Source organism: Falco peregrinus, chromosome 10, assembly GCF_023634155.1.
Source record: "Falco peregrinus isolate bFalPer1 chromosome 10, bFalPer1.pri, whole genome shotgun sequence".
NCBI classification, from domain to species: domain Eukaryota; kingdom Metazoa; phylum Chordata; class Aves; order Falconiformes; family Falconidae; genus Falco; species Falco peregrinus.
Genome location: NC_073730.1, coordinates 8,184,018 through 8,194,230, shown reverse-complemented (window position 1 = coordinate 8,194,230; position 10,213 = coordinate 8,184,018).

The window sequence follows — 10,213 nt, the reverse complement described above, 5'->3', positions numbered from 1 at the left end:
CTAAATCCCCTGCTTCTGGAAGCACGGTGTGTGCAGGAAGGTATTTGCTACACTGGATAGCTTCCATTTGTGGAAAAAAGCTTGAAACTACCAAACTCCCTGGATTCCAAAACCAGAAGTCACCTAACACTCAACTGAGGGCACATGAGTTTTTCTATGCTTAGGACAAAACTTGGAAATGGCTTTTGGCCAGGGTCTTTCTGCTTGTATCTGAATACGTTCTGCTCTTTAGGTTTTGCATACTGGGATGCACGTTCTCCCAGTAGGCAACTTGCATCCAGAGTCTTATTAGCCTTTTGAAATGCCATCTTTTTCTTGTGTAGTGTTGGACAAGTTTGTGTAGCTTGGCAGAGGTACAGTTGCTCAACAAGAGGCTGCAGCTGAGCAAGATGTCTTGTCTTGGCATGGCCAACACATCATGGCGGGTATTTTGGCCTCCCGCCTGAAGGACGTGCCTCAAGGCACCCTGCAAGTGCTGTGGAGGTGGATGCTGTGTACCCTGCTGCCATGGGAATGTGAAGGTGGTGTTTGATCGGTTTAAGGGGGGTGGGTTACAACTGCTCTAGAAACTCCAGCCAAAACTGGACCTCTGCTGGGGACTGCACACATGGCTGGCAGGAGCTAGGACGCAGAGGTCCCTGCAGCAAATGTATGGTGGATGCAGATATAAGGGGGAGCCCCTTGTCAATGGAGAAGGATTTGGGGTGCTGGGGGAGCCAGGATAGGCCCAGGTTTGCTCCTGCTTGTAGACAGCTTGAGCATGAGAGGGAAGGAAAGCAAGAGGCTTTGGTTTCCTGGTGGCTGTCCCAGCCCTGCCCTGTTCAAACTGGGCTAACTTGGGCAGCTACTCTTTAAGTATCTTTGATTTATTTTTTTATAAAATGTACAGTGTGATGTTTTTTTGGGAAAGCTGGGCTATTATCTGCCCAACAGCAAAATCCAAACCCAGAAGAGAGAAAGGGGTGAGGGGAGGGAGGGGAGCGTGAGAAGGGGGCCTTTGAAGTGAGCTGCCCAAATGAAACGTGTGACATCAGAGAGATGGCAGATAGCTGGCAGAACAAGGCTGCCTTTGAGCCCGCCCTGGGCCTGGCCAGCACACACTTTACACCCCACCTCCTGAAGTCGGAGATGAAAGATGCCCCAGGCAGCCTGCCTGACCCCATTGCCTCTGCTATCTTCACTTGATTGCACAGTGTTTTGCTCCAAACAATTCTTCACTGTCTGGGCCGCACAGGTGAATCTCCTAGCTTGGCTTGTGAGTGGGGATGCCGTGCATAGCAGGGCTGCTTTGTTGTGGTTGCTCACCTGCTTGTGGGGTGGTTTTCTTAGGACAGGCATTGTTTGGCAGCAGGGCATGGAGGAGGGGTGGAGAGGAAAGGATGGGGCAGGACTGGGCAGCCTGGGTACAAGGAAAGGTCTGGGGGATATGGAGTCAGGGAGCATCCTTAGAGATGGGTCCATGGGGGTGGGATACAGAGTCAGAGCATCCTTGGCCGGCAGGTTAGTGAGCCCAGCAGCTTGTTGGATGTTTCAAGAAGAGATCAAAGCTGCATTTGAAAATAACTTCCATTTGTTACTAGATCCAACCTACATGTGTGTCCAAAGCACTCTGGTTTCCCTACCTGGGGTCCTTGCTTTCAAAAAAAAAAGTGTGGTGGAGGGAGGACATCTGCATGCACGTTTGTACCAAGAAGAAAATGTATCTTTGAGAAGCTGTTCTGTTGCAGGAGAGATGTGTGATGGATTTATATAAAAAAGATGTGAGGAAAGGGCTGTAAGGCACACACCCAACAGGCTAAAAGGGCAGCAGCTCTCTGAAACTAGACAGGGATTTGGGAAAGGAGAAGGTGGTGGGTCATGTGTTTGGAATTGGGGCTCTTCTGATAAGTGTCCATGCTGGGCTCATGGAAAGGAGGGTTGGAGAAATACAGGTCGCACAGGCTGTGTGTGTGTGGGGAGGATGCATCAGACACTGGAGTTCCCCTCAGAGGGGATGAGGCTGTCAACTGGGTGGACCTTCGGGGTTTCCCCCCACCCCCCATCCTCAATTTATTTGAAGCTGGCATATACTTACCTGATGTGAACCGTGAAACCTGGCTTCACAGGCTGCTTTAACAGCACTTTACACTTGCCACCCTCTCACCAAGCATCACAGGGTGGTGGAGTCCTCTGCCTGGAGGAAAACCAGGCCAGGTCCCAAACTAGAGGCCCCAGGCCATAAGCCAGGACAACACCAGTGCTGCCATGAGCAGGGCTAGGATAGACTGACTCCTCCTGACTGGTTCACTTCTGAGCATCTTCCAACAGTGTAAAAGCCAGGTGGCAGCTGTCTCCCATGCATCCACTAACTGATTATTCATGACTGTTCTCATGGGACCTGTGTCTTTCCAGTTGGGTTGGGGTGGTAAGGGTAGGTAGGCATCCTGCTAATGAGAAATGGTGGTGCAGTGTAAGTGTTATGACAGCAGGAAGAAATCAGAGGGCTGGCCGCCTTCAGCTGCCAGATAGATCAAGATGGAAAAGGACTGAGCACTAGAACCAGTCCTTAGAGGATCAACAGGCAGTGGACCTCTACATGTGCTGTGTAGATGGACAGGCTCAGGAAAGGTTTGAGTGTTCGAATAGTACCACAGGTGTGTCCACATGACCTTCTCAGCAAGTCTTTCCCCAGCACATGCAATCGGAGGCAATTCCTAGACTCATGAGTGGGGCAGACTTCAAAACCCTGAAGGGCATTGGAACGGATGAGCTCCCATACGAAGATCTGAGCACCCTTTTGACCTTTACTGAAAAGATCAGAGCCAAGTTTTCCCTTGCATTCAGTGACTTGTAAAGACTGAATGCCCTAAAATCAATGTTACTTGTGGGAACATGGAAATTAATTGTGTCAATCTATCACTCATCTTGCCCTATTACATTCAGTGATTAGAACTTGGCCTCAAATGCATGAACAAAGTGTCTTCTGTGACAGCTAACTGCTGCACAGGAGATGGCAGTGCATGACTTAAAGTGGTCAAAAGCAGAGAACAAGAGAAAATTTTGGTTCCAGCACTGGTTTTGGGTGGGTTGTTTTTTTTTTTTCTAGTCCAATGCAATGCTTTCCTTGCTTGGGTCTAGTCAGGTCAGTATGACATCTTGGGAACAAAGATTAGGTTTACAGAATTCTGAGTTGCAAAGGCAGCAAAGTCTTCATGACACGTTCCCTTAGTGTTTCTGCTGATGGGCAATAAGTAACTTGCAGAAATTTGCTTAGTAAGGACTTGTGAAATGGTAAAGGTAAAGGGGGGGGGGGGGGGAAGTAAAATAGGAGGGGGAAGGACATGGAGAAGGTATGTGTTCTGTTGTGAGCCATCCTGGAGCAGTGCTAAGGAATAACATGCCAAGTTGATTGGTCATCTGTAAGTAGACCCTGGGGCTGAGGAGAGATGACTTGCAGGACTGTGTATAGGTATTATGCAGTGACCTCACAAAAACTGTTTAGGACTAGGTTGTTTGAAGGTGAGAATGACACCAGTGCTGTCGGCGTTTTTTCATCTCTAGCTACCACTATCACCCTACCCAAATCTGGCCTCCAGGCCTCGAGGAACAAATGGTGTTGATGGTGACGCCTCTGCCTCATCTTCATACCCGGACAGCTTGGAGGCTGGCTGAAATGGTCAGGTTGCAATCATGGCTATGAAACACTGCTGAGGTTCCTGATGGCTGGAGGGGAGATATAACTGAGCTAACCTTCAGAGAGCCCAGCTGGATAGCAACAAACAGGTATGGCAGCACAGAGCTCAGATTTGGGCTGAAATGACTCCACCTGGCTATGGCTTTAAGTTCAATTCATGTTAAGCTTTGCTTTAGACTAGCTACTATGAAGAAGTTACAGCTTTGTGGGGCACACAACGTGCCTGATCAACTTTCATCTTGCCACAGAGGCATGCCATTCTGTCCGAGTAAAAAAGCTGCTTCTCACCCAAGATTACTGTTGAGCTCTAGGCACCCCCAACTCTTTTGGGCCCAGCATGGTGAGATGCCATTGGCCTGAAGAGCTGCCTGGAGGTGGCAGAGGGATGACAGCCTTCACCCACCCTGTGCCACCCCTCCAGGGGATGGAAGTCCCCTTCCCACTGCAGACCCACTGAGCATGGCTGGCCTTGCTCAGCAGCAGTGGTGGTTCATCTGTCTTCACTCTGGCAATAGGAGCATTACAGCTTGAGGCAGCAGGTCAGCTTGGAAACTTGCTGATACCCCTTACACAAGGCTCATTTCCCTATGGCAGCATCCCCATGTGCTCCCTGTTGCCTTCCAGCACAGCCTGAATTTGTGAAATAAAGCTAATTTGGGGGTGTGGGGGAACCAGTGACTCAAAGCAGAAGCAGACCTGTGGGATCTATGTTGGTTAGGCTAAGCAGGCTGATCACCAGATTGAAAACCTCATGCAAACACCTGCATGGGGACATCTAGGTGAGCCGCTGGGCTTGGGTGGCACAGTCATGCTGTACCTCAGTTTTTTACCCATGGCTTTTCCAAGGAACATTTTGTCAAATCAACTAAGACAAGGTCTCGAGGTGCATAAATAATATAGGCTCTGAGGGTGCTGGACCACCTATAGAGTTTTGTGGCTCTGTATCAGAGTTTGTCATCTGCAAAATGTGGAGAAGAAAGTTTTCCTTTGGAGTAGAGCTGTCTGTTGGGAGGCAGAAACACGGTCCCCTGAAGCTGAGCTTTTTGGAGGTTGTGGTGCAAATACCGAACATCTCTGTGTTTTTCTGTGTTCACTAAAAGCTTTCTCAGAGGCTGTGCCCAGGGATGGAGCTCAGCACTTCTCTGTAGCTGGTGGGAAGAGGGCAAAGGGCCCAGATTAGGACCTCTCCTTATGTCTAACGGAAAGTTAATTTTGGGTGTAGAAATTCAGAAGGGGAGAAATGACAGCTGGAGCAGGCACTGGGGGCCTCCTACCCTGTGCCCTGATGCAAGGCAGGGCAGGATCTGTGCTTTCCCAGCCTGCACTGAGTATCCTCCAGTGACCAAGACTGTGATGTTCTTCTGGAGCTGCTGTTTGGGACCTTCCCCAACCTTTTTCTCTTTGCTCCCTTTCTGCTTGTAGTGAGAAAAAGGAGGCAGAGAACAAAACCAAGGAGAGAGAATCTGTTTGCTGCTGAAGAGGATAAGCTGCAGATTGGGGGGCTCGTCCCCTGTGGTTTGGAGGTGTAGGAAGATGCTTCCACCTCTTCATTGGGGCTTGGCTCTGGGGATGGCTCATGGGTTTGCAGCACTGGTGAAGAACCTGGTTCTGAGCCATCCCACAGCCCTGGGCTTTTCCAGCATCCCAGTGCCCCTTTTGCCATGAGGACAGAACCACAGCTGTCCCTCCCTGTGGGACCTTTGCCTTGAAGGTGGTCGTGGCAGCTCGGTATCCGCATGTCCCCTTCCTCCCTCTCCTTCATTAAGGCACCAATCTCTTCCCAATAACAAGGGGGCTTCTGTTCGACAAAACCTGCCAATTAGTCATTCTGGCTGGGTATAAACGTGGCACTTGAACAGCTGAGGGGACGGCGGGCAGTCCTGCCCCTTCTCACGGCGTTGCCAAGCTTGCCATTAACACAATGTGACAACTAATCTCTCTATAGCATCTGACTGAGCAATTTTAATTAATAGCTCTGTACGCTTGCACACACACCCCTACCCCCTCTGCTTTGCGCAGGTACCGCATGCCTTTAAAGCTCCTTCCCTTGCATCGCAGCCTGGGTGGACAAAAGGAGGAAAAAAAGCATCATTCTGCCCCAATTAGTGCGGAAACACTGCTCATTTGGGGCTCTGGCACTCGGACTAATCCAGGGCTTACTGCTCCCCATTCCTGCTCCCCTCTGTGGGGTTGAGGACCTCAATAAACATGGTGGTTTGGGGTGGAGGTGCTTCCTCAGCTCTGCTGGTGGTTGGGGCATCTCTGTAGTGGCCCATGGGAGGTGAGGGGCTGGCAGGGCTGAGCCGGCTTTGCAGGCTGGGTGTGGGGGGAATTGGAGAGCACAGAGTGGACTTTTGTGCTACTCCTCCAAAAAAGGCTCCCTGGCTTTATCGAAGTGTGTGATAAAACTGGAAAAAAAATCCTATTTCTGTGGCCAGGCTCTCCTCTGATACAGATGGCTGCTGCTGGGACCCCTGTGATTTTGGTGTGGAGGTGCCTCAGTTTGCTTTAGGAGAACTGGCAGGGCTCATCTGTGGTAAGCTTGGATGCTTCTTTTGGCAAACGTTAGCCTGAGGGTGCCTGTTTTGGTCTACCGCTCTCAGTGCTGTGGCCACTACAGTGGTCACAGCAAGAACAGGGCCAGCCCCCAGCATGGCTGGGAGGGATGGAGGTTCCTGGAGAAGCTGTGTGGGTTGCTGCAGTGGGAGCAGCGCACACATTCCCAACAGAGAGGGAGAAATCATTGCAGTTAGAAAGCTGGACCTCTCTGTTAAGGAAGAGCAGGAAAAGCTGGATGCAGAAGAGAAGGCTGGCAGAGTGCAAGGGTGTGGAGGAGTCCCCCCCATCCTCCCTTCAACAGCTTAATTCAATATTTTGGTGCTTCTGATCCAGGTGGTGCTGGGTAGCCAAGACCAAAGGTGGTATCCAGGTAGCTGAATATCCTAAGCATGATAAAATTGCTCAGACTTTGGGTACTAAATAAGCTAAATACATGGGATCATCTCTTCCCGTGGTGACGTGGCTCCACCATCACCTCCCTGCAGCTCCCTCCTACCTAGCTCTCTTCTTCCAGATCACCAGAGCAAGTCCTCGGCAGCTATGAAGCACCACAGGGTGCTTAAGCTTGGGCAGAACATCCATGCTTTCTGCAGGTTCTTGTTCCCACAGCACGTGGGGCTGGGGGACATGCTGCTGTGATGGGAGCCCATAGCCTTGAACAGCGACCCCGTAGGAAGGGGGGAGCAGAAACTACAGCTAGCAATGGTCCTGCCGCACCTGGCCAGCTGGAGATGCTGAAGTTATTTGATACTTAGGTAATAAGTGGGGGAAGCCCTTGCTCTCACGAGAGGGCTCTGCTGTTGTAATACTGTTGGATAATACATCTCTGGCTGGGAGTATCTACCCACTCTGGAAGTGTTGCTCATTACGGACAAGTGCAGGGGCTGGACTTTGCTTTGTTCTTGTGGAAAGCGCAGGCCTGTGTCCCCAGGAGTTGTGTGTCTTGCCCTGGAAAGACAGAAGTTGCATGGGGTGCTGGGGTGGTGTGTAGGAGCCCCTTTCCTGGAGGTGGGATCTAGGAGGGAATGACCAGCTGGCCTCGCATCCCTTTCCCTCTACTTGTGCTCATCCTTGCTGGTGACTCCTGGCTAGGGCTCATGTTTCTCTTGGTCCCTCTCCTGCCTTTGGGGCTGCCCAGGCTGTATCCCAGAGCTCTGGCTGCTGTTGTTGGAGGATCTCTCTGCCTTGTTCTGGCAGGGAATGCATCCTGCATGTGGTGGGGGTTGGGACTGCCCAAGAGCACCCTCAGTCCCTAAAGTGACTTGTTGTGCTCGGCACCCTGGGCACCCAAAGCACAGCGCCAGGCTGTTTTGCAGCGGCATGTCCCCTTATCCCAGGGCACGGGCCTGGCTACCTTATGCTGGGTGAAGCTGCCCCAGCCCTTTGAGCATCTTGGCCCTGCGAGGACTACCGAGGCTGTTGCATTGTGCAGAGCCGTCAAAGCTTCTTTGCTTCCAGCTCGCCCTCCTGGCAGAGAGGTCGAATGCCGGGATGCAGCGGAGCCGCCTTGGCCAGGCAGCTGGCGAACGCAGCCACCAGTCTGCAACCTGGGAAACACGACGTGGACCAGCCGTGCCCCCAACCAGCCCCGGGGAGAGCAGCTCTGCCCTGCAGCGGAGGCCGAGCGGCTGCAGCGGGGAGCGGTGCAGAAGCCGGTGCTCCCCGGCACGGCGGTGGCAGGCGGACGCGGGACCTGCCCCATCTGCCCGTGCAGCAGCGCGGCGGGGAGCTAATGAGAAGCAAGGTGAGAGGCAGGAGACGGGCTGACAACTTACTGGCTCCGCAAGCTGCCGGTGGTGCGCGGACGGCAGAAGGACGGCATCTGCCCCCCCTGCTCCCCAGCATCTCCAGCCTCATAATGAGGTTATTACTGGCCCGCTGCTTGACGGCCGGCACCAGCGTCTCTCGCCTCTTCATCCTCCCAATTCCCACTTGTGGCTACGGGAGCGGTGAGTTGGGGAGGAAGGGATCACCCTGCCTTCGCGCTTGGGTTTGGCCCAGGGCTTCGGTGGGAGGGAGGTGCGGTTTTGACCTTGCTTGTGGAGGAGACTGTGCTCCCGTGCTCACCGCCTGTCCGCCCCCGTTATTATCTCTTGAAGATTTCTGGCCCGTTGCAGCCTGGTTTGACAGGGGGAGAAGTCTCAAAGATAATTAAGTTCCTACAAGTTTTGTGAGAATAGTCAGGTGAAGGAGAGGAATGTGATGAGGGCTTCTGCGGCGGGGAGGGCTCCTGACAGGGAGGCTGAGCCGGGGAATGGCGGCTGCCTTGCTTGTGGAGCTCATGGGAAGCCCACCCAGAGATTTGACTCGGGGAAATTGGGGGATGATGCTTAACTGGGGGGCTTCCCACCTTGGGTCTGCTGGGGGAAGGGTGGGATTTCATGGGGTATGGCCAGGAGGGATGAGATCCCAGTGCATCCCACAAAGGGACTCACATGGGGATAATGACTACAGGATTTGTCCCATCAGCTCCTTAAAAAATTTCTTAAGGATAAAAAGCCCTGTCAGCATGCGTGCTGGTTACCAGTACAGCATGGTGTGTGCCAGCCATCCCTCTGCCTGCAGAACACCGGCTAAAAGGCTCCAAACACTTTTAATCGTCCCACCCCACCTATGGGCAGCTGCAAACAGCTTCCCTGGGCCCATCACTCGCAGCACGCTATTAACGTTTGCATTAAGCACTAATGCAGCACCAGAAACCAGCGTGTTACCAAACTCCTCTGCCATCCGTAGGTTTGCGAACCGGGGTGTGGAATGGCTGCTGCTCACCTGGCTGCGCTCCCGTCCTGCCGTAAAGGACCCACTGAGAGGGACACGGATGTGACACCGCTCACTGCCCCTGACCCCACGGCTGGCCACGGGGACCCACTTCCAGGCACCCACGTAGCGCTGTGGCAGGAGCTGCCTGTGGCTGGGGTGCCAGGCAGGGACCGGCCGGCGTTTTCGCCTCTCGGAGCAGCTGGCAGGGATGTCGTAGCCGATTACGTCGGGGAAGGAGGTGAGCGGGAAAGCAGTGACACCTTGCTTATGGCGCCCTGCTGTTGAGGGGCAGATGTGGAGGCCGACACATGTTCATCGCCACCATGCCGCTAATTAATCACCTCTGCTGCAGGGCCGTGACAGCACCCTGCCCCATGCAAAGGGTGTGGTGGCCCCATCAGGGTGGCGATGGGTGTTTGTCCCCACGCTGTCCCTTTGAGCCCCATCTGTGGGATGGTGAGATGATGGGTCGCTCTGCCAGCAAACCTTAATGCCATCGCGTTTTGGCTACCACAAAAAAGATATTGGGAAGGCAAGTTGCTTCAGTCTCACCCCTCGCACAGGCACAATTACCCCGTAAGTCAGTGGAGTCCCTGCCCCACACCACCCCAGCTTGCACACCCATGGGAAATCAGGCACCCCAAGACCCAGGCACCTTGCCTGTACCCCAGGGTACAGGGAGACACCACGTCTGTGCTGGCAGCTGCAAGGGGTTTGGGCAGACAGGAAAGGGGATTCCCTTCCCCCTGGGAAGACCTGTAACTTCTAAATAATATGGGGAGCAGGCCCTTTTTTGCAGAAAAATGTTGATAAAGATGGGACTTTGGGGGCGTTTTTCTGTTTGCTCTGGTATGTGTGGCACAAGGTGGGTGTTGCTGCACCAGTTTGACTCACCAAAGAAGCACTGGAATAGCAAGCACCCAGCCAGACCCCTTTTTCCCAATTTCCCTGCTAGCCAGCTGAAAAAAAATCCCAAGTGGAAAGAATCACAATTTTGCTACAACCTGTTTTTTTGCTGGGAATGTCTCACTGAAATTCCTGACAATTTTCCCCCAGCCAGGAGCATCTCACAGCAGGGGTTGGCCACACTAAACCCCTTTGCCTAGCCTGTCCCCAGGCTCCCGAGGGGGACAGTGGTGCTGGGGAGGGGGGAAGCAGCCCCCTCCTACCTGTTTGCTCCAGCTTTCCGCCAAGTCAGAGGACCAGATTTTGCAGCAGACC